The 24,344-nt window shown below is 36.7% G+C and overlaps 1 protein-coding gene across 8 annotated transcripts in view; it reads left to right on the top strand.

Annotated features, from left to right (window-relative positions):
* The window catches only part of SOX6 (SRY-box transcription factor 6), a 381,266-nt gene that overhangs the window by 103,135 nt on the left and 253,787 nt on the right, over positions 1–24,344 (top strand). The window contains exon 1 of one of the 8 annotated variants that reach the window (XM_063331733.1): positions 8,885–9,011. The exons of 6 other annotated variants lie outside the window; for them this stretch is intronic. The gene's annotated coding sequence lies outside the window, so the exon portion shown is untranslated. Of the gene's footprint in view, positions 1–8,884; positions 9,012–9,031; positions 9,368–24,344 lie in introns of those variants that run through there. One more of the 8 variants, XM_063331727.1, reaches the window with a different exon arrangement.

Genomic DNA, 24,344 nt, shown 5'->3' with positions numbered 1-24,344 from the left:
TTCACCACATGGCTATCTGTTGTGTGTGAGTATGACACTCTAATTATATACGCATGATGCCCTTCTGTGTATGAGCTATTTCATGTTGGGTTCACCAGCAAACTGAAATCCCTTAACAGTTACATTTGGCCCAGTTTCTCGTGAAACCTAGCCTCTGTTTCTGAAGTGAGATGCAAGCCAAATTTCCATACGGGTAATTTTCTTTTCACTTAATTGGGGTGAACTTTTCACATAATTTGTGCAGGCTACTTTTGCATGCTAGAAGGCAGAGATATTTTGCAGAAATGCTCATTATTATTATTCGCACTTGAAAGTACGTAGGTAGTTTTTCTATTACATATAATATGATATAGTTTATCACCCTAATTTCTGACACTCGCTATAAAATCAGTGATGAATTGCATAGATCAGTATTCTCTTGCAGAAGACAGTTTGGAATATAATAGCTCTATCATTTATTGAAATCAAGGGATAATAGCCAGAAGAGTAGAGTTGACTGCTTGTGTGATTTTTTTTTTTTTTTTTTTTTTTGTTCCGTCATTTATCTAGTTTATTTTCAGGACTCAAAAAACCTAGCAGATATGAAAATACGAAGGCTCCAATTGTGAAGAGAGTTTAAGATGTTAGGTCAAAAGTTTAATGGTATGTTCATAGTGGCAACAGTTCCAAAACCAAATAAGAAATTTATAAGGGATATGAACACTGTTTTGTACATTAAATCACGAATCAGATGGGAATGAAGTTTTGGAGTGAGATGGGATATCTCAGATTGCAAGAAAGGTTCAATAGTAGTAAGAATTTCTAGTGGTAAATGTGGTAATCTGATAAGTGACTTGAATTCAAATATGTAAGTTGCTTGATCCTGTAGTTCTTAGGGCTGAAAAGGAGCTACTTTCTATGGCCCTAATGCAGTCTTTTGGAAACCCAAAGAGCAGACAGCTCTGCTTTCTCTCATCCGGCAGATATACAAAGCTGTGCATACAGTGGTATCAGTATGGAATGACCAGGTGGAACAGGATGTGGAGAACCTGTAGAGAAGGATACATGGAAAAAACGGAGATAGGTTGTGCATAATGGGACAAACCCAAAGAGATGTTACTGGTGCTCAGAGATAAGAACTATTCTTGTTTCACAGTATATGAAGATAGAGAAAATGGCTGTTCTGTGTAACCAGTGCTAGTGGCTGGGGACATGAGCTGGTAATTTGAAGAACAGGATTGCGTTCCATTGTGTGACTGTTATATGGGCTCCGTTATGTATATACAGTTCCATACTATCCAGGTTAAACTTTATATATATTTTTTTTTTAACACACACACTAATCGGCGGGGCTACTTTAGTAAAAAAACGTATTTAGCAGGAACTGACTTCCCTTTTCTTCGTTACTTTGGGTCAAATCTGCATGCATTACTATGCCTGAAATCTCCATGACGTGATGATTTTTCTCTCCTAGAAAATTATTCTGTTATGCATCAGTGCAGAGCATATTGTGAATTTTGCTTGGGTGCGTGAAAGTGATGTTCAAAGAAATGAGAACGTAGATTGTCTTTTCTGCTCTGTATTAGCCATCAGAGTTTCCAGATCAACATGACAGAGCACTATAGTTACTCAGAAATGTACTTTAATGGGCCCAGTTGAACTCGTAATGTATCAAAGCCCAATCAGTGTCTTATTCTGCACCGAACGAGCATGATTACTGAGTATTTGACTGCTTTACTAGTGTTTTCCACCGTGCCATGCTGCTAGCTGCTGCTGTGCCAGCCTGACTCTTGTCAGACTCCTACATTGAAGTCTTAGATAACCGGATTACTGTTGTTCTTTTACATATATTTCTATGTACTACATGGATATTCAGCAAAAACCCCAGGACATAAAGTACTGCATTCATGTAGGCACTGATTGTTCTAATGCTGACTGTATACAGACTCTACCTGCACAGCTCTCTAGCTGGTAAATGTGAAATGATGCAGATAATTTGCTGTCTAAGCAGCTCTGATCTTGAAGCATGAATTCACATTCTGTGTAGGATACTGATGCAGATTTTGTTACTTGTTCACTAAAAGATCATTGGCATATTTCATATATTTTGAGGAACAAATCTAACTTTTGGGAAACGGTGTATTTGCATTGTGCATATCAATGCAGTAGCCATTGCAAGATGCCTTTAAAATATGCAGTTAGGATGAATTCTGCAAATGTCGTACATGCAGAGCCACAAAAGAAAATAATGGGAATTTCCTGTGAGTTTTAAAGGATAAAGCCAACTATCACTTTGCACAAAGTCTGTTTTTCATTAGATGTTAGTGTATTTTCTATAAATAAACTTAACAGTGTGTTTTCTGTCTCGCAGAGGTGGTTTTATTCAGGAAAAAATAACAACTAAGAGGCAGCCTGGGAACACTAGTGGATGATACATGTGCCTGTGCAAACAGGTTCTTGTATCTTAAGATGTGATTATCTTGGCAGAACAGAAGTTAAGTTTAAATAAATAAATAAATGGTGCTACTGGCTGTGATATCTCGAAGTTGTAGAAGACTATTGTGAAGTTCAGCATATTTTTAACCAGATAGAATACAACTACATAGTTAATTTTCTTAACATTAGTTTACCAGAATTTGTTTGCCACCTTTTAAGCAGCTCAGGTGTTTGAGTGTTAAGTAAATTGAAATTACTATCTTTGGAAATAAGTGTATTTTCCCTTTTTATGTAGGTCATTTCAGTGACTTTCATGTGATTGTGTTAATATTTTTAAGGGCAGGTTGTCAAATTTTCTTCAGGATTGGGACTATATTGTGGGGGAGCGTAGTGGTAACAATGCGGCAGAATCTGGCCTGTACTGTGTAAAATAGAGACAAACAATACAGAATGGTGACACATGGGTTTGCGATGAAACCACACACATACTCTTTTATGTATTATAATTTTCTTAACCTGGCTGGTTTGTAATTTATCTGGAGAGTATTTGAATTGTGCTGTCCATTGAGTAGTGGTTTTGGGGGCATTGGGATTTGGAATCACACAGTATCTTGTCTCTGGACTGATGAACTTTTAAGGAAAACATAATGCAATAAGGGATTACAAGTGACTGAAAATCCCCTTTGCAGTCATTTTTGTCCCTTACTAGTCAACTAGAGATCACTTGAAGGGTGGGAGACTTCTCTGAATAAATAGACATCGAGGGCAGCACAGCTTCTCAACATCTCATCCAACTTCCTCCTACCGTGACCTAGGAAGAACGCTGCCACGCTATGCTGGTATGTTCGGAGGGGGTTGGACCGGGGTCTTTATGGAAAAGATGTCAAGTTGCAGAGAAAGCCTTTTTTTCTTAACCGTTGGTAAAAACAGGTCAAGTGGGGTTAATCTTGACTGCCCGGCTAATTATTCTGGACTTTTCAGGAAGGTATTCTTTGTGGTGCTGAAGAGCAGCCTCTGGTGCTGTTGTTTGGACCCAGCGCTGGCACGGTTAGAAAGTTTTTTCTCCCTCGTGGGTATCAGGTTGTGTGCTTCTAGGTACTGGGTGACATTTCAGCTTCCCGGAGATGCGGACTCTGTGACTGGAGAAGGACTGGGTCTGTGTACAGTTTAGGGAGTGCAGAAGACTAATGAATATTTTTGCAGCTATAATTTCAAAAAAAGGAAGCAACTTATGATACATATTGTCAGCGGAAGATGACAGTTCTTTTCTTAGGAAATTTTGTGTGAAGTGAGTGAGTTTGATAGAACTCAAGTATTTAAAAAAACAGAGCTTCAGGTACCATGACGTTTAAGAAAATGCTTTCTATTTGATTTGAGTCTTTGAAGTTGCATTATCAGGCTTTCTCCTATAGGATATTTAAAAAAAATAATCACAAGATAAAATCACAGATCACGCACACAAAAAAATTTCCACAATTTGTGGAAAAATTTTGAGATTTGGCAGCTTTGGGTTAATTTTGTGTGTTCAATGAACTTGTTACAATGAATGGTAAACTGTGGAAAAAAAATATACCTGTATTAGGGTCTTTTCATGCATTATTGCCTTTTTGTGAACCGCCCAGAAGCGGAATTTATCACAGCAAGTTGGGGCCTTTTGAGACTTACAGAAGTGTATCTGTAGTTTCTGTCTGAGAGGGTAAGAATTTTCCATTCCGTGCTTTTCCCTGTGCCTGGTCCAAATATCAGCTGGCCCATGGTGGTTTCAAATGTTTTTTTCTTTCCTTACAGTGTCTGAATGGCACAGACCTCTTTCCAGTTAACATACAACAATCTCTTGTGCTGGCTACTGAACTCCCATCTTTGGCTGGATGCACGCTTGTTTCTTTAAGCACATGTGCTGCAGAGTAGACCTGGAGCTGGATAATTCATAAGAGCTGGGTATTATTATTATTATTGTTATTACTACTACTACTTGAAAAGGGTCTGTATTATTTTGCACAGCAGTGTGGTCACCTGGCAGCCGGTCATTAGCATTTTAGGTTTCTTTCCTTCACAACAATGCACAACATGCTAATTAGAGGGTTTTGAAAGCTAAGCAACCTGTTTTAAAATCAGACATTTTAATTTGCAGCTTTAATGGCTGTATTATAATAACTGGCTTGGCTCAGGGGAGAGGGGGAGAGAAGCACTTCTCATGTTCCAGTAGCAAGGCCCAATATAACAGAGGCTGACAAAATTAAAAACCTCATAATGTGACCTTTGCCTGGGATAAAAGGCTGTTTCATAACAATTTCCTTTTGTTCTTTGTTTAAGCCATTACTCCAAAAGGAGCCTCCGATTAATCTAAGTAAATGCATCATTACAGTCCTAATCCATGTCCTTCTGTCAGTGTCTGTTTTAATTAAATAAGAAACACTAGCAGAAAGATATCACGCACAAAGCTGTGATTGGAGAAAGAGGGTTGTTTGATCAGGGTGAGATTAAAAAAGGCTTTACTGTTTTGTCCTTTTGCTCTAGATGCCATAATGTAGGTTAAAGGAAGAAAACTTGCCTAATAGTTTAGCACGTTGCTCCCCATTATAGTATTAAAATAACCAGATTTACCAATGAAACTGTCCCAGACATCCAATTAATTATATACAGAACATTCACAGACAAATGGTATGGCAACTTGGTTTGAGTAATTTGACATGTTAATGTGTTTGGGACTGTATTGTATACACAGTCGGACAGAAATTGTATTCAAGTTGTGGGTTTTTTATATTAAATAAAACATTGAGTAAAACTATTGATGTATTTAGATACTTTCTTTCTTTTAGTACTTGTGGCTCACAAATTGTAAACATGTTCTGCTGCGAGCCTGATTTTTTTTAAAAAATAGTTTTATTTGTCACAAAATCAGGATAATTATTTTAAAGCGATGAAGAATCCATTTAATAAGTGTCGTAACATCTAGCTAGTGAATACTGCTAAAGCAATACATTTGTAAGAGACTCTTCCTCAAGGTAGTGTTTCAAGATCCCCGTGGTGAAGGTTTTCTCCCATATCCAGGCCATTATTTGATGTAATGAAAAGAGAAAGTGTGCAACACAGAGATTGTTAATTAATTTAGCCTAACAAGATGAAGATAAATGAAGCAAAGCATGGACTGAATGAAGCAAGAGGACTTATTTACAATTTAATACTTCTTTATATTAAGCATTTTTCAATTTACAAAAGAAAAGACCCTGAGTTTAAAGAAAATGTGTTCTGTGAGTACATGCAAGACAACTTTATATTATGTGAGCAGTTCTAAGGACTGCTGAAAATACCTTTTGGGTTAACCTTTAACTTTAAGTTTTCTTCACCTTTTTTTTTTTTCCTTTTCACATTTTTTTTCTCATTTTGATTTACAATATGTTGATAGAAATAAGAAAAAAAAACAAACCTCAACTTTTTCCCATTGAAATAAGTAGCGAAGTACCAATGGGTACTCTTGCAAGCCCAAATGCTGTTGTTTCTGATTGTTTATATTAACCTAGAGTCATAGGCTATTTTTGAGCAATTTGCATGTAGGAAGATGCATTAAGAGAGGTAACTATGAAAAATGCAATAAGACGTGATTTTAATTTCTGTTCCAAAGAGTAAATGTGTTACTGCTTATACGTTTTCAACTATTCTATTGCAGTGAAAGCTACGAAAGGAATCCGGGATAGTGTTATGTAACAGTGATTACATGTAATAAAACTAAGATCATGTTTATCTTAAACGTTTTGTAAAAAGCTATAGATTTTACTTTCTTGTCAATTAAAAAAACCCCAAGATCAAAAGACATTCTAGAGATTTTAGATATCTCTTCCTCCCAGTCCCAATTTTAAATATAGAATATCCAAAGCTAACAGTAAGTTACAACTTACATCAGTTGATTCACTACATCTCAAGGCATATTATTCAGTTGCCAGCTACAAAATTTAGGGTATAATTCTATAGAAGAAGTGAAGAAAAAATACGGTCTGTCAGTTTTAATATCTAACCAAAAAAAAGTCTTGTGTGGTGACTGACTTAGTCATACCTTTATCAGTTTGATCTAGACCCAGAATTCTAAATGATGACCAAATATATTAGGTTTTTGGGTTTTTTTTAATAAAACATCTTCCTTTTTACAGATGAATGGGGTCTGTCCACTATTTGACCTTCTGTCATGATTTCTGTCTGCAAAGGAAATGCCTTCCTTCCTTTTGCAGTAGTTAGACAGGACAGCGTTATCTAGTGTCACTACAAGCAGTGGACTCTACAAATAGCATTATTATGGTCCCTATGTTTTTATCTTGGGGGTCATGAACAAATCCATGCAACTGCTTCTAAAGATTTCAATAAATAGGACTTTTTATCCAGACAATTGCCTTTTATATTACTTTTAAACAAAACTACTAGTCCATCAAGAGTTTCAAAAGGAAAACAATTCTACAGAGTGCTGGTATGGCAGCACAGACCAATCATTATGGCACCCATTCTCCAGTCCTTTATTTTTCAAGTCCACAACAATAGGTTGTTGATTCAATGGACAAGACCAGAACAATTAAGTTCTCTGTTTAGCAGCAGTGCAGCATTTTAATGCCCTCCTCTAATAATGGTCTCATTATTGTTATTCTAAGACTGGGCCTCAGGACGAGGAATATTTGCTGGAGGTACGTCATTATTTTGCAAATTTCGATTAGCTCATCATGTTGTCTGTACTGTGAAAATCGTAGCTAATTAGGGCAGTCAGTTAGACTACCAGCTTTTGAGCTTATGAGTTAAAAGGTAGCACACTTGATAGGCCAATGATGTGAAAAAGGTGGTAAAAAGGGGGATTAGAGCTGTTGCCTTAGTAACTCTAACTTCCATCTGTGCAGGAACAATGGACCTGTGTTTCTCCTCCACCTTGGTGTAAAAATTGGTTTTGTTTCGAAAGGACGGGGCTTTTTATGACAATCTGGAATTCAGCCTAACGGGGTGTAGTTTTAGTTGTTAGGAGAGACCATTGGAGGATAGGAAAGATGAAAGGTCATGGCGAGCTCCAAGGACATGAAAGGTCATTGTCTCTTGTAACAATAGTGGATTGTTTTGTCCCATTATTTCCAGCCAACCACTCAGTCAGGTGATAGAAGAGATACCACCAGTTTAGTCAGGTGGAACAGGAAAGAAAGATAATGCACCTTCTAAAGAACAAAAGATAACTATAATTTGCCTTTATTAAACAAAGTTGCACTTATTTGTGACCATCCTCTGAAAAGGGTTGTTTACTGACTTACTATTCCAGCCTGCTTTGTTCAGCGCTGCCTCTGTAGGCCATCACATCTCTGGGAAGCAGTCCAATGTGTTAGAAAATGTTGTTTAAGCTTTCTTCCCATGAAGAGGAGCCCCCAGGAGTACCACTGATGTGATACTGAACAATAAATTTAGTTGTAGCTTTCTCACGTTATTGGTGCTCTTAAAAGGTTTTCCTTCAAACACTCACAGAATAAAATTAACTATAAATATGAAATAAATTTGCTTCAACACTTTATAGCATTTTATCATAAATTCTACAGCACATATTATAGAAAGTTTAGAGCAAACTGTATTAGGTGCTGCAGAAGCGCGAGAGAGCAGTAGACAGAGACCAGAGACCCACAGTTGTGTAAAAATAGATTTGCTATAGGAGTACTCTTACGCAAAGGGAATAGCTAAAGTCTCTTCTGTGCTATGCAGTAACTTTTGGAGACTCTGTCCCTTTGTCTGAGGAAAAAACACAAGTACCAAACTACTATTTAATAAAACAGCTATAGCGCAATTTACCATGAAAATATTTCCGTTAGTGAATAGAACTGTAATCTCTTAACGTTTTTCCTAGAGCATCCAAAAATCCAAGTCATTGTTTTCCAGAAAGAAGAAGAAAAAAAAGAAAAAAAGAAAAGCCTTTCTTGTGATTTCACCATTTTTGCAGCATTATGCCTCAGTCGTCCATGCAACAAGTTTATTTTTCTCTTCCTCTTCCCTCTGTCCACAATCAAAGCACATCCCGAGGTCCATCTTATATCCCCCAAGCAAAGAGTAGTTTCTTTGGGCCAGGATTTCCAGAATGTTTCCCCCTCCTATACTAGATCTCTAAGCCCCTTTGCTGGGTTTGTTTTATAGTCTTTTTACTCATTTCACAACAGAACTGCCAAAAAGATATTGAATTGTTTTGAAACTGATGAAATGTGTGTAATTTGCTACTATTACATTTTAAAAATAAAAGTACATATAATCGTTAGGCATCCCATCTTAAACTTGTTCTGACCTTATTTGAACTCCCCTTTTTAGCTATTCTGGGCCTCTCTTATCTCATTTTCACTCCTGGCCACTCTTGCTCTTGCTTTCTGACAACACAGATGGACAGCCTTGCACAAACTGATAACTGTGGTAATTTCTCAGCACACTATTCAATAATAAAAGATGTTATTTTCAGAATTCAGCAGGCATGTGTCATATTTACACGTACACTGAAGATGAGAGGTTGAGCAGTAGCTTCATGGGAGCGTGCTGTTGCATGAGCCACTGGACTTTACAGCTTTCAGTTTCTTGCTGCATTGGTTTTCTGGCTCTTAGGTTTAGTAAGTAGATTCTTTAAGAGAAAGAAAGTCTTCTTTTAAGTATTTATACTTTAAAAACTTCTAGTATTTTAAGATAATCTATACTTAAACTTTCTCTTTAGCTTGCTATTTAATTGTCATGTGTGTACTATCCTATGTTTTGTTATTTTTGTGTTAAAATGAACTGAACAGTGTAGGCTGCGTAGTTCAACATGGGAGCCCTGCAAAGGGTTAACCAGCAGAGAATTACAAATGAACTATCAGGAAAGTTGATTATTAATCCAGCAAGAGAGAAAATATCCTTCCAGTTAGCAAGAATTAGTACCTGAAGAGCTGATAATATTGTTCAGGCTGTCGTTGTGGAATGGCAAAGCCAGGTAAGCTAGACATCTTCTCGAAGGAATAAAGTCTTTTCTTTCTGTTTTTCGTTGTAAGAAAGTTTAGTTTTAAAAAGATTCTTTGTTGATTTACTTAAACTATCAGCATATGAAACAGCATATGTTGATCCTTAGTTTCCTCAAATGAATGAAAGACATTAAAATTGTGCTTTAACTTTGGTAAGAAGATACCTTTCTAAGCTATGCAGTGTATGTAGCTGTGCAATATCGTAACAATTCTTTACTGTTTTGTGGTTAAGTGTGAAAACTGATTACAAAACCTGAGGAGTCCTTTGCAATTGCAAGCTAATGTATTACGTAAGTCTGTTTTAGTTGTGCTTGAACATATTGTGGAGGTTTACAGAAACTTTTATGTTGCAGAGCTCTTTCATTCAGAGTTCTTAGCCTTCAGTTTTCACTCTATGAATGATTTATTCGAGTTTGTTTTGATATTGTGAACACATTTGTGTTCATTAAAAAACTTCTTTTTTTTGTGGGGTTTCAAAAATCTATGATCTGGGGTTAGAAGGAAATGAATGTTTGGTAAACATACCACTGTGTTTATACAGAGAAATGCAAACCAAACCATTAGATCAGTTGGCCATAATCTTCTTATAATTTTGGTAATTTTCTAAAGACTCAAAGCTCTGTCTTGGGAAAACTTTCAAATTTGTTTGTTATATTTGTGCTGCTGACACTAATCAATAGGTATGATAAATATTTATTTTTTCAACGTAGTCTTCATTAGTTTATTACGAGAGATGTGTAAAATCTTGTAAATAATGGTCTAATACTGTAGAAATTAGAAAGTCTGTATACAGTATTTAACAACTTTTCCTAAGTTGTGTGCTGTTACTTAAATTAGTAACATTTTTAAAAAAATCCTGATTGGCTTGTAGAATGGGATTTAATACGCATATGATGTTACTACAGTATCTGTCTTGGTGGAAAAGAGTTTACCATCTCCAAATTTTAGCGTATATCTATGAAATAGCCTGAAAGCTGCACGCAAGGAACTGTGGTAATACAAGAACGAAAATACAGATAAAAATGGAAAGTAACCCAAATCTGAAGGCTGAGCCCCTGTAGCAATTTAGTTCTACGTGGTAACCTTTCATGAGCCATAGAGAAAGGAAGAAATCTTTTGATTTTGAGAATGGGATTAAGATATGGCCTAGAGCAAAGGAGAAACAGAAAGAAGGGAAGAGCAGGCGGTAAGGAAAGCGAAACAGAGAAGTGGCATTTGTCTGACAGGCTTCATTGTTTTGCGTGTGACTTTAGCCTACTCGAGCAGTGAGACAGCTGGTGGCCAATTTTTCTGAAGGGTGGCTCATCACGTTAGAGTAAATTAAAATCCTAGAATTTGCTGATGATGGAGCTATCAGGGCAACAAATGGTAGCATTTTGGAAGCTATGCTAAATATTCAGATACACAGAGAGGCAAATAACTTCTTGTGGCACATTTTATCTGAGTATTTTAAGGAGAATGGGGACAACACAAATAAGCTCCTTTACCTGAATTTGAACACTAGCATCTAGGAAATATATAAAGAGCAAGAAAACCAATGATGAAAAAATTATCGCACAGGAAATGATACACGTAGGAAAAACAAGACTGTAATTAGTGGAGGAAAGTAAGAAACTGATTAGAGAAATGAAGTTTCCCAGATGTTTAAGGAAAAAATGAAAGTTAAATTAGATAAGCTCTTTTAACTAGTATTGGAGAAGAATGCTTGTTTCAGAGTGGGAAGGCTAAACTTAAAATTAGAAAAGACTTGGCAACTTGGGTTTAGCTCAACTGTTTTCCTGCACGAGTGACTCTTTGGAATGCTCTGCTTGGAACATCATCAGAAACAGCTAGTGTATGCTCTTGGGGGAAAATACCCAAACTGAAACTTGCTGTATGCTTATTTGGAATGATTAAGGTGATTGTATTACTTATGTGTGTACTAACCCACAGATCAGACAAATTGGTTGGATTTTGAAGTAGTATTTCAGGATTTATCGTGTTTTGTATGTGTATATAGTTGACATCTGAGCTATAGCACTGTATTGGTTCAACAGACAGACTTGAATAACCATTTTAAAATTTATTGTAAGTATTAGCTTATTGGGAAAATCCTAAATCATCAAATACTACCTTCAACTGAAGAGAAACAGTCTTGAACACCCACAACTGTAAGCCAGGGAAAATTAGCTGTTATTTAATTATTATAATTTAAATGAATTGTGATAGAAGTAATATTCTTAAAGAAAAAGTGGAAAGAAAAGATATTGAGCAGAAACTGTCTTTTTGTGCCCATTCCACTGACTCGTTTCAAATTCAACAATATCATAGTGTAACCTGTGAAAAAAACAGTTCCTCTACAGTTCAGTTCAACACGGCTCTGCAGCTGACATGATCCTTGCTTTTGTGCCAGTTGTAGCTTCTCAGCTGTGTATTGAAGAAAAAAAAAAAGGGAGGGGAAAAAAAGAAAAAGTTCGACGTGTCTGGAATAGATTGATAAGAACATCATCTGATTTAGTGGAACTAGTTTGACTGAGCAGGGTTTTCATATTAAGTAAACTTTTTGCATTTTCTTCAACGCAGACTGTGTAGCTCCCAGCCTGTTTAAAGGCTTAAGGTTGAGAAGTGATGGATTTCCAGGGGTCTCTGACTAACTAGACATACGTCTGGAAACACAGCTGCACTTTAGGGGAGGCTGCTGAAGCAGTTAGCCTGCAGCAAGCAAGCCATTCTTGTTACTACATGGTTGGGACAGTAAGATGAGATGATGGGCAGGGTAGAGCATAAATAACTATACATTGCTCGATTCTCTACTTTATAAAAACCGGGTGGTAGCCAGCAAGAAGCTTGTCTACAGAAGCAGATGGCCAAAGCAAAGGTTGGGCCAGGTTATTTTTGTTCCTTGGACCACACCTTGTCTGTGATGACAGTACTAGAGAGAGAATGTGTTTCAGATCATTAGGAGCTTAGTGAGGCTATATGGATAACACTGAAGTATTTTATAAGATTCAGTGTAAAGCTGCATAGTTCAAGGAAGCTCACGTCTTATTAGCTATGGCTAAGGTCAGTTATCCACACAATGAGGGGGAAACTCTTTCATAAACAAGTAGATAAATATGGTGCAGCTGGTGCTTAGCCGCGCTTCAGGCTGTTATATTACCAAAAGAGCTCATGAACAACTCTGGCTTTTACAGAGTCCTTGCGGAGCATCAGCAGCTTAGAGTGGTCGGATGTGAAATTACAAGGTTGTGTCACGAAAAAAGATAAATCCAGGGCAAACTTGTGACTTTGCATATAGGCGTCTATCTCTACAAGATATTGAAGAAAGAATATAGAACCTTTAGAATTCTCCTTCTAGAGAAAATAAATTGTAAAATGTTAGAACTGAAAACAAAAATTGAACCTACCTGGTCTAAACATCTGAATAAAATAGGCCCAGTGACTTGCGGGTTTTGGTTTCAGTGCAAGCTGCTAAGTGTTCCGTGTTTTTCAAAAAGGCCAATTAGGTACATAAGTGTTTATTAGCACTTGATCCATGTCTGATAACATAGAGAGAAACCTTGCAAGACTTCATTTTGCCTTTGGGACTAGCATTTTTACTGTCTTATGGAAAATAATTATATTTTAAACAGCTACAAAGAGAGAAGAGCTTGAAGAGTTAATTGAATCATGTGCTGCTAGAGGAAAGCATTTTTTTCCTTTCCTTTTTTTCCTCATCAGAAGTAGGAGTTACATGTGTTACTTATTACATCCAACGTATTCCAATAGTTTTTTTAAAAAGACATACTCATGAAGCAGTGTATTTCTCGATGACACATTACTTTATTTTCAGCTACTAAATCCTGGAGCAATCAAACGTGTCATTTTTCACCATCTGAATACAGTTCTGTGGTAGTAGTGGATGATAGTACATAACATCCATAGAACTGTAAAATGTAATCCCCTGACTGTCTTTACTACACAGGCTTTGGTTGTATTTTTATAGCTGGTAGAGGAGAATCTGTTGGTATTTCTTCCAAAGATAGTACAAATCAGTATTTGTGCAGTTATTAATTATTCTGGAGCCTTTAGACCAAATGTTTTAATTGTAGTAAAAAAACCACACAAAACCAACCAACCAAACAAATCCCACAGCAAATTTGCTGTAGCTGTATTCCCCCAAGCTTGTGAGAGCCAAAGGACAGTAGATTGACTGTTGTGCCACAAATGGGCCTGTTTTACTCACCAGACTGATGAGACGGCGATGTGCAGGTGTTCAGGGTAGGAGGCAAACAGTAGCGTGCAGAACAGAGCGGAGATTTGTCAGGCCGCTTCTGCTTAAATAGGTCAAACCAACAAAACTCCATTGCGCTGGGAGGAGGCCAAAGCCGGGCACTTCAGCAGCAGCTACAATGCACAGATGCCACTGCTACTCGGCGACATCCTTTTGGCCTTTCTACCTCTGGACAGGGATGCGTAACGTAAACAATATATAACAGTTTGCCTGCTGTCTAGTAGTTTATGTGCATGTGCAAGTTTCCTGTCATTTTACAGTGGGAGAATCATCTATTTAAACCTCAGCGGGAATTGCAGAAGGCGAATCCTAACTCTTTATGTTCATTATTTTTTTTCAACGCAGAGTTTTCATCATGACCGTGCTTGTTTAATGCCAATTTAAAGACATTTGTTCTACTTCCCTATTAACTTGAATTTTAAAAAAGCATATCTATAAGCATACATCCCATTTTTTACCTGAAAAACATGATCTAAATCACAAATGTCTTTGCTTTTGCTTTACTGGGATAAGCTTTTAGTATTTATTGAGGTAATATATATGGTTTACTAGTGTTTGTGCTGAATCTTTGTCTGTGATTTTTCAATAGACTGCTTTTTCTTTGAAAGAAATATTTTTAGTATGTTGTTGATTATTCTTTCTTTTTTCTGCTTTTCCCATCAGTTGTAGTCCGTTTAGCGCTATCATCACGCTACAGAGCACGGTTTTAAGGGAAAACAAAGTAGCTGCTAGTGACCCCGTGGTAACTGTCTGGTAAACCTGATTACTAATCTAGAGTGTTGTTTAATGTAAAGGGCAAATAAAACCCTGCAGGAGAGAAACATTGTTTTGTTTTAAATTCCTACTAGTAAGGGAGCTGCTATGTTATAAGAAAGAGAGTAAGAAGCCTCGCTTGCTCCTCAGGATTCAGATCTAGGCATTCAGTGCATGCTTGCCTTGACTTCCTATTTCAAACAAAGAGCTACGTTTTGGAATTGATGTTGAAGTGAACTAAAAAAAATAATCAGCAGTTTTTTGTTTTGTGGAGGATCAGATTCTACTTTTTGAGCTCTACTGATATAGTTCTGAAGTTAGTGTATGGACTTCATTAGGATTATTCTCTCCTGCACCCTACAGCTGTGGCATGTAATCCAGAGTTACTGTATCCTCTGTCTTCTGCTATCGCTTTTGGCTGTTTGTAGCAAGGAAAGCAAGGAAAGGATAAGAAGTGACTACTTCATCTGCTAGTATCAATAGTAATTTCTGCATTGTATGAGAAATGTCATTTTCCCATTTTCCCAAAACCAGTTTTCAGAGAATACATTAGAAAGGAAGTTTGGTGCCAGCAAACAAATTATTGAGCCTTTTTATCAGTGTTTTTTTGCACTATCATACCATTAGCCTTTAAGGGCACAATCAACATACCTTAGGTGGTAAATGATCATAGAAGTCGTAGAAACAAAATTGCCTGCACACTTGCAACAGCATAGAACCATATGTAGGAAGAATGATTTACTTTACTTCACCTGTAACGGTGAAACTCAGCTAATTTTTAGTTGAATTTTAGTTCATCAGTGGTGATATTCTGATTTTACTTCTGCAGCTCCAGCAGTGCAGCAACTGGTTTAGTTTAAAAAATGTGCCCTTATGTCTGAATACATCCTCATAAATTATTAAAACCATACAAAATGGGCTGACTGATAGCAACCAAATCTAGAGAGACTGAGATGCACAGTAGGCATTTGAAAGTAAAAAATAATATTTATTGTTATTAAAAAATATATTGTTTTGTGAACCTGTACTGTGGTTTTTAGACCCAGACTAGGAAGTGATCCATGCTTTAGAAAATTTGTGAGCAAACACTGTGATCCTGCAATATGCTAGACTACGTCAATTATTGTGGTCAAATAGCTTAGTGAATTCCTTCCATATTATGTATGTGTGTGTCTGTCTAAACAACATACAGTTATGTGCAGGTTATAGTTCTTTTTATCTGCATGTTTATGTATGTGTGTATATAAGCACAGACAGGAATACGTACGTGCATACAAGTCCATTGTTTCCATTATTTATATGTTTTCCTGTGTATGCAAATATGTATGTGTATTTGCATAGATATGTATGTGAACATACACATGCATCTAATGGTCATTTATGTACATATGCATAGTAACGCTGTATATAATGTTCGTATTGAAAGTAGGCACAAAAACTTTGCAATTCCTTATATATATTGTCAGTCTTATACATCATTCTACATTCAGAGATCATATTCTGGAATTTAGAGAAGTAATACACTATCAGCAAAAATATTGAGATTGATAAAATCAATAGTAGATTAGAATGCTTATGAGTCTTCCAGGCTATTGTTAGCTTTTTACTTACAAAATGCATGAGTCAGTTCTAGCACAGCAATGGACCTGTAACCACCCCGATGTTCTACCTTGCACGTTCAGAATTTCTAATATTAAGCAGATAGAGAATTGGACATTGTACATGTTTACTTATTACCTAAGATATTTATAAAATTGCTTTTAGAGATGATAAAGATCATATCAAGGTTCTTTGCCAACTAGATTTTTTTTTTTTTTTTCCACAAGGGCTTTGAGGGAAAGGGCATAAGAAAATCAGTTTCCTGGCAAAGTCTGTAGTAGTACCGTGCTCATGATCTTGATAAATCTCACCATGAAGGGCTGATGGCCCCTAATTTATGTGTTAGCCTGTAACGCAATTCCTTCTCTCATTGTTTCCTCATCAAACCTCTTTAGTTAGAAGGAGTGTTTATCACTTTTTTGTCAAATAAAAGATAATAAAGTACACATACTTTATGGCTTGAACATATATAAAATGTTTTCTTACACCGGTGAAGCCAGTGGACAGGTGATGAACCCCAAAGTAATTTATTTTTGTTTACATTCTGAGTGATGTTTTTGCTGAAATATATTTGTTCATACATTTTTTTAAAAAGTCTTGTAGTAGGTGGCCTCTATTAGTCCATAATCACAGAGAAATATAGTTGAAAATGTCAAGAAATGTAATCCCTTGTTAAGCAATAATTTTATATTACTGTTTAGAAAAACATTTATAGGTTGAAAATCATCTATTAATAAGTGTTATAGCATTTTATATCGTATATCAGCTGTTGATGAGTGTAAGATACAACATAGAAATATAGAATGAAGATTCTAAACTCAAACATTTCATTCTCAGGAAATTTTATCTATATAGGAGAAGAAGATCTGAGAGTATGGATAACTGAGTGAGAAACACATTGGCCATTGATTACACTGTTTAGCTTATAGAAAACAATTTTGGGGCAAACTACCAAATGCTGTCCTTTTGATGTAACAGATTTCACTCTCAGCAGCTAAGTAATTAAGCTGAAACTTCTACCTCACAGTATATATGCTTCCTTAAACCATATTTTATTATGAAGCCCTGAGACAGAACTCTCCTTTTTTTCTGATCAGTATATTCTGCTCTTTTTTCCTTCTTATTCTTTTCTTGCTACTCTAAACAAGCAATAAGCTAAAGCGTATGGCTTTTTTTTTTCTTTCTGTAGTGGTTGCTATAAAAAAAATCCTTACCTAAATGCATCAATATTTTTAATAAAATTACCATCGATGGCTTTACTTTCTTTTACTTATAAGATAATTTAAATTTTTTTGCATGCAATTTAAGAAAGCACTGGTTCTCGTTTTATGGAGTTACAGAGTTGGTTTTTTTTTTTTTCCATTTGTGTTTCATGAAAGGTTACACCATAAAGAACTAATCAGACAAAAAGGCTTATTTACTCATGAGATAGGTGAGGTATTTGATGCGGCTTTCATATACATTTACAATATGTTATCCTCCCCTGAATGAAAGGACCAGATAGTATCTGTCTTGAGGAATTGCTGGGATTCATGTGTGATTGGTAAAGATTTGCTATTGGCCTGAGAACATCAACCCATTTTATTGAACCACTGAACACTTGTACATTAGTGTTCAGTAGTGACCTGAGAATTGTGGCCTAGTATTAAGGGGACAAAAAAGGTGCTTGTATTCCATTTCGGTTTCAAGAGCTTTATTCTAGCAACTTTTTGAAATCAGTTCCATATACTCGTATAGGTAGCCATTTATTCTTTCCACTTGGTGATTGCGGGCTCACTGGTAATGGTTCACCAGCTTTACTATTTTAGCTTGCAGATGTTCTTTTTTCTTATATTGTGGTATTATTTAATACTACTGACATAGCTGAAGGTCCAAGTCTTTCGCTCTAGTCCACGGAGTGGGGTTACTTTAATTTTGAGACCCTCATAAAGACCATTAAGCTCCATACAGGCATCTGCATTTTGCTTATAAATTACATACATCAGATTAAAAAGTCAGGCACATCATTTTAAGAGCTTAAAAATAATATTGGATCAAGATTTTTAATACACTGGTTTGTTGCCTTACAGCCTTTTGGTAGTGCCATTTCTTTCTCCCTGCTCCGTTAACAAACATGGTATAGTTATCTGACCTTTGTTATCCCATTGTTATAGTTTATAGGTTGATAACCATTCGATGAGCTATGAAGTGTGGACCTGCCCCTGCTGCATTCCCTGAAATAAAGAGAAAAAGAAAAACAAGAAAGAAAGGAAAAAAGAAACCCCTCTCCACTAACCATTAAATTGTAGGGTGATCTAGAGATAAAAGCAGAATCTCTTTTTTGCTTTTCAAATATTTGCCTGGCCTTCAAAAGGTATTTGCCTTTTGTGTTTACATTGGATTTATTTTTTTGGCCTACATGCAGAAAGAGAATGATACATTAAAGAATAATGGACAATAGAAAGAAAAATGCTCTCAGCTTTCACATCTAGCCTGTATTTTCTACTTTATGTTTATTTTTTTTAATCTTGTCTACTTTTATTTAAATAGAAACTGCTGAGTATTGCAAAGGGTTGCAAATGTGAAAGTATCAGATGAAGTACAGTACAAGAAGATTATCTACAGGTTGGCAGGCAGTAATGAGAGTTGGCAAAGTGCCATTTTCTACTGTGAACCTTTGGAACCTCAAGTTATTCCTGCGTGTGGCAGAACAATGTAAGGCTTCAAAAGCCAGTGTTCTGTCATTTGCAGAATTGCTTTTTGCTGTTCTCGAAAGAGGCAGATGAGGTTTGCATCTGTAAAGTTGCATAGATCTTCACCAAGGGAAAAGGAAAGATGCTTCAGTTGAAATCTAAGGTCTGTGTCATATTATCTTCAATTCTTTCCTTCTGAATGGTGTTAGGGCTTACTTGGAACCTGCATTGTCCCCCGTGGATTTGTTTACATTGAAAGAACAGGTTTTCAGCAAGTTTGTGTAAAATATAATTTGATATAAAAGCCCATACTCAAGGGAAACACCACTTTGGGACAATAACCCATCCCAGGGTTATCTTCTCTGTTGCTCAAGTTGGTCCCTTTGTCGTGTTACATACTACTACTGCGTCATCTAAAGCTTTGATTTTGTTAAGAGTGGACTCATGAGATGGAGATGTTTCCCAAATCTGCTTACTGTAATAATCAACATTTTTTGATGGCACCAACTTGAAAGCAAACACAACCTAATGAATTTAACGGAAGTATCTTGATTAACGTGCTTTAAAAACTTGTGCGTTTATAATATATAAAAATATATTTCACCACATGTATGTCATAAAGCTCTTAGTATGTTGCAGTTTGTGAAAATTACAGTCAGTTAATAATGTGTCAGCTCCCCACTGTGTGCTTTGTAGGATACTGAATGGGTGTTACATGATTTATTTGCTGGATTTTGCAGGTTTTCTGTAGCGTGTCAGATGCCTTGCTGATTGCTTGGTGAAGCCTAGAGCATGAGCTCCCTCCTGCAATGTTTACTTTAAGTCAATCTACATTTGCTTAAAAGTATGACAGTCTTAAAATCAGATCGCCTCTTCAAAACTTTCACAAAAGCCTGGATACTTTTTAGTGAGAGTATTGTTTGTAATTTAGATGTCTGTTTGTGTGGCAATTATAATTGTCACACAACACATCAATCCAGGGAGTGGATTGTTAACGAAACAAAGGTATTATAATGTTGCTAGAGTGATAATAATACTGCGAATAATTTATATACTTCTCTGGGATTTGGGGTAGGGGGGAAAAGTAACTTAATTCACATTTATGGACTCTGTCTATAATATAGTTAGAAGAATTCTCTCTCCTTTTACCACTTTCATTCTTACATATTTCCTTGACCTCCTCATGTCTTCTCATTCTTTCATTAATGGAGAGAACTAATAGGCCATACTGATAAAGATGAAGTGTTGTTTTCCACCTATAGATTTAGGAAGTGGGAATGTCCAGTTAAGTTTTAAGTTCTCTTTATTTGTTATCTTTCTGGTGATTTTTTTCATGCTGCCTTTTAGGATTACGATGGAGCATTTCTGTTTAAATATTTGCGTCCATGTCCTACAGCGCACACAGACTTGAAGATTAATTAGAAGGTGTAGAAATACCTGTTTTCAAAAAGTGTAACATCCTGAAGACAATTGATGACTGGAGATAAGAATTGTAGGAGTCTCAAGATGACAAGCCATTTGAGCAAGGCCTAGGTCTCCACAGCGTTCCAGTGTACCGCCATATAGTATGTTATGTCAGGACAATATGGTTTAAAATGGATATGTGACTTCAAGAGCATCTAACACCAACCTGTATAGTAATTGAATTTAATAGGCAAGGAAATCAAAGGGAGTTTAGGAAAGGAGAAATTGTGTGAGTTGATGATTTAAGAATTGAGGCTCTTGTCTGATGCTAATAAAGGTTTCTGAGGTCATTCTTTTTGTAGCTATAATGTACATTACTGAAATAATTTGTATACTTCTGTGCTCGTGTGTACTATTGTGAATGAAGTATATGTTCATAATTTCTGGCTTTCAGATTTAAATCTGTGAACACAGCAAGAGCTCAATTAGTTCTGGCAATAATAGTCCTATAATGCAGAGATTCTGAAAACTTCCTTGCACATGGAAAGAGTCATTCATCTAGCAAAAATGGTAGAGGAAGAAACTTGCCAGAGTTGCAAAGAATCATTTCTGTAAAGGTCATGTAGAGTAGATTAGACCATAATCAAAATATTTTTGGGACAGCTTGGAATCTTGAGAGAGATGGTTAAGAAGGATGGTTTGAGGATGGGTGTTTTGAGATGTGTGTTTTCAGATCTACCACTTTGTCTTTGATTTCTCTCTCATGTGCAGTAAAAACCTGCATATTGTGAATTATAGGCTTTAATTCCCTGTCTGGTTTATATTGATACCATATATTAGGACAGTGAAACTCAAAAAAATTTCATCTTCTCCAGATAAGTATTGATAGAATTATAATCCTTGTTTTCTTTCCGTTCCTCTTTCCCATTTTGTACAAAGAAGGAGTGCTAGCAATTTCTAGAATTAATATTAAACAAACATTTATGATTTAAGCTTTTTTTTCCTCTTCATTTACAACTTCTCCAAACTGTCTTCTTGATTTAAAATTTGCCTTTCTTGTCTGTCTTATAAATCCATGTTTATTTTGTGTGGGTTTATTTGGAAATACAGAGCATTGTGGGCAGTGTTTATGTAGCTATCCTATAAAGTTTCTGTTGTATGCAGAACGGCACAGTCATTTTCTTTGTTTTGCATTTTCCCTTGTTATATATGTGTTTGATTGTAGTTGTATTTCTTTGTGGAAGGTGAATCACCAGTTCTCACAAACAGGCTGGATTGAAACACTGCTGGGGCACCTCCAGGGAGCCCGGTCATCCTGCAGGGAGTGATATAATCTGGTAACATATTTGTATCCCTCTTGGAATGTTTGAAATACTAAGTTTACCTCTGGTCACTTTCATAACCTTTCAGGCAAAGATGGAGGAGGTGCACCCAGAATCCTCTCATAGTATATTGCCATGCAGAAATAATTTCTCTGCGACGTTTCAGTTGGTTTCAAATGATAGCTTTCTGTTTGGTGCTGGGCAGATATTCAATCTGTCAGGCACGTTAATCTGCCTTTCACTGGTCTAAGCTTAACGTGGTCGCTATGCTTGTTTCAAAGTCCCTCCTTCCTCTCTGCGTCCCAAAAGTCAGTGCCTGGTAAAGCCACTTGGGAGAGCCCCAGGCATTTATTGACCCTGTTACTAGCCATTCAGAAGGAGGATGAGTGAGAGCGGGTCTGTGGCCTCAGCCCCTCTTTTAAAAGGCTGATTGGCGTCAAGGCTGATAGAGCTGGCGGTGTCTGCAGTGTGTGCAATGCAGGAGCCTGGGGGGAAACGTGGACCCATTCCCAGTGGTGATCCAGGAGGTCTGCCTAGTAAAGCCGCACCTTAAAATACCTTGAATGAAATCCTAATTCTGCTGAAGTCACTGGGCACTGGGTATTCATTTTATTCCAGCAAGGATTTCACCAATATTTTTATTTTGCAGCTGTAGTGGTAGGGGGGAACCGTGAACCAAGATGGATGTGACTTCACATTGCGAAATACATTCTCTGCTAGTTTCATCCTTGCCTTCCTCCCATCTGAATAACTGTAAATGATGTTCTCTGTTAATAAGTGTGTACTTTGTCTAAATTGCATTTATTTTTCTTTTGACATACATACCATTTTACTATTAATCATCCCCTTCTGCTCTTTACTGTACAAAGACACTGTTGTGCTGATAGAACATATTTAATCTTTGGTATGTTGTATTTTAGTTCTATTGTTGCTTTCTCATTTCTTTATGGAAAACTTTTCTTTATTGACTCTTAAATCATGGGTTAAGCCCTTATTGAAAACATGTTCTGTATGTACTTCTTGCTAGAGAAAAAAAGTTCTTTTGAGGTTATAGGCTAGGCTTACACAAATACTTCACTATACAGTAAAAATTCAGAGGTCTCCTATATGTTATCTAAAGCTAGAAATATACCCAATTACTCAGCAGCACATCATAAAAGAGATGCATACTATGTTCATGTCTGTCACTACCTTAAGTCATCACTCTACAGCCTTTTTTAAATTCTCTTTTTATTGAAACCAAGAAACAAAACAAAGACCAAAAAAAAGCAAAACCAACATCAATTAGATGTCAACATGACATCAAACAGCATAATATATCATAAAAATAAATGTATGATCTGGTGACTCAATGATTTCTGTCCATATGGCATTTACAGAGGAGGAAAGAAAAGGCAAATAGCTACACATCTGTATCGAGAAAAATATCCAATATAAAAGTGGCCATAGTGACAGCACTAGAAGGCTCTCAGCTGAGATTACCTGCAAATAAATAACACAGAAGAGGAAGCTCCAACAGTCTCACTCTTATATGTATTTAGAGTTTTGTACAGTAGGTATATATGTTTTTATAAAAATTATTTAAGGATGGAGATATTCTACTGGCTGGCGATAGGTCCAGGTTTATAGACGGGTGTGTAGAGCAACTGCATGCAGAGTGATGCGAAAGTGCAATTAGGAAAAAAGAGATCTTTGGAAATAAATGTGACTATCTGTTGAATCTATTAAAACGAATACTGACTCCAAGCCTATTTCTAGGTTTGCTGAAAGACGTATGAAAAAGCCTCTTTGTATAAGTGTTAAGCACATAAAAAACACTGAGAATCAGTTAAGCCTCTAAAATAATAATCTGGGAAGTCCATTCATTATTTTAGTAAAGGTCATCATAACTTTATGGTAAGTAGGGAAGAGTGGGATAGAGGTGAGACTGTGGGGGTGGGAACTGGAGAAAGAAGACCCAGAAAGATCCAGAATCAAACACGGCCTCTGTTATTTGAATTTGTTGTTAATTTTCAATGGAGTGATAACTGCAACAGCTCAGCCTGAACTGCCTGGCTCAACACTTCCCTTTCTAAGGAACTTGGATGTGTTTCACAGCTTACATCTGGACAAGAGGGTACAGGGGGAAAAAACCCCCACATGTTGTCTTTGCGTACTTAGGACTTGAATCTTGTATATGATAAATGTATGCACACACAAAGAAACATATATACATGTAGATACATACGTTTACATATCCACACACACACACACACACGTTCACATGTGTATAAATCCAGCTCCACATGGGATTTCTTCTTTTGCTGTTAGGCTGAGTTCACAGATCTATCTCCTGTCTCTCCAGGAATACAAGAAGTTCCCTTCTGGAATTTCGTTCCTTTTCCCTACCTGAGTTGTCTTTTTATACAGCGATATCTGAGATATCTTTTTGTTAGTCTTATTACAAGTACAGCTGTAGGCCTCAAAGGAGGTGATAAGTAACCCATTGGACCTGGGATATGGTACTTTCTGTGAGAGCGGGGAATAAGCAATGACCTCCTTATCTTATCTTTTAGATCAGCGATAACTTCAGTGAGACCACTTGGTCAATATTGTACATCTCACCGTACTGCCATGTCTCATCAAAGTAGTCACAAAACGCCTTCTTCCCAGGATGGCTATCGTGGGTGGTAGAAAAGAGTGTAGCGCAGAGCCTGTGGGGAAAAGCAGCTCCTGAGGGTAAAACAGCAGTACATCGAAACCTCAAAGGAAATTTAAGAAGGGATGGTGCGAGTGTGTGCGTGTGTGCATTTAAGTCTGAAGCCAGAGAACTATGAGGGCTATGTGGAACATTTCCTGGAGCTTACCACTAATAAACATGGCGGGATTGTCAGCCCTGCAGTGTCCATACCTTCCTTCTGGGCCCATGCCAGTGCCCCTGCAACCGTTGGATAGTGCATCCTAACCA

The sequence above is a fragment of the Chroicocephalus ridibundus genome, chromosome 4 (assembly GCF_963924245.1).
Source record: "Chroicocephalus ridibundus chromosome 4, bChrRid1.1, whole genome shotgun sequence".
Taxonomy (NCBI): Eukaryota; Metazoa; Chordata; class Aves; order Charadriiformes; family Laridae; genus Chroicocephalus; species Chroicocephalus ridibundus.
The sequence above is the reverse complement of the archived record's forward strand: the minus strand, read 5'-3'. Positions and strand labels throughout refer to the sequence as shown.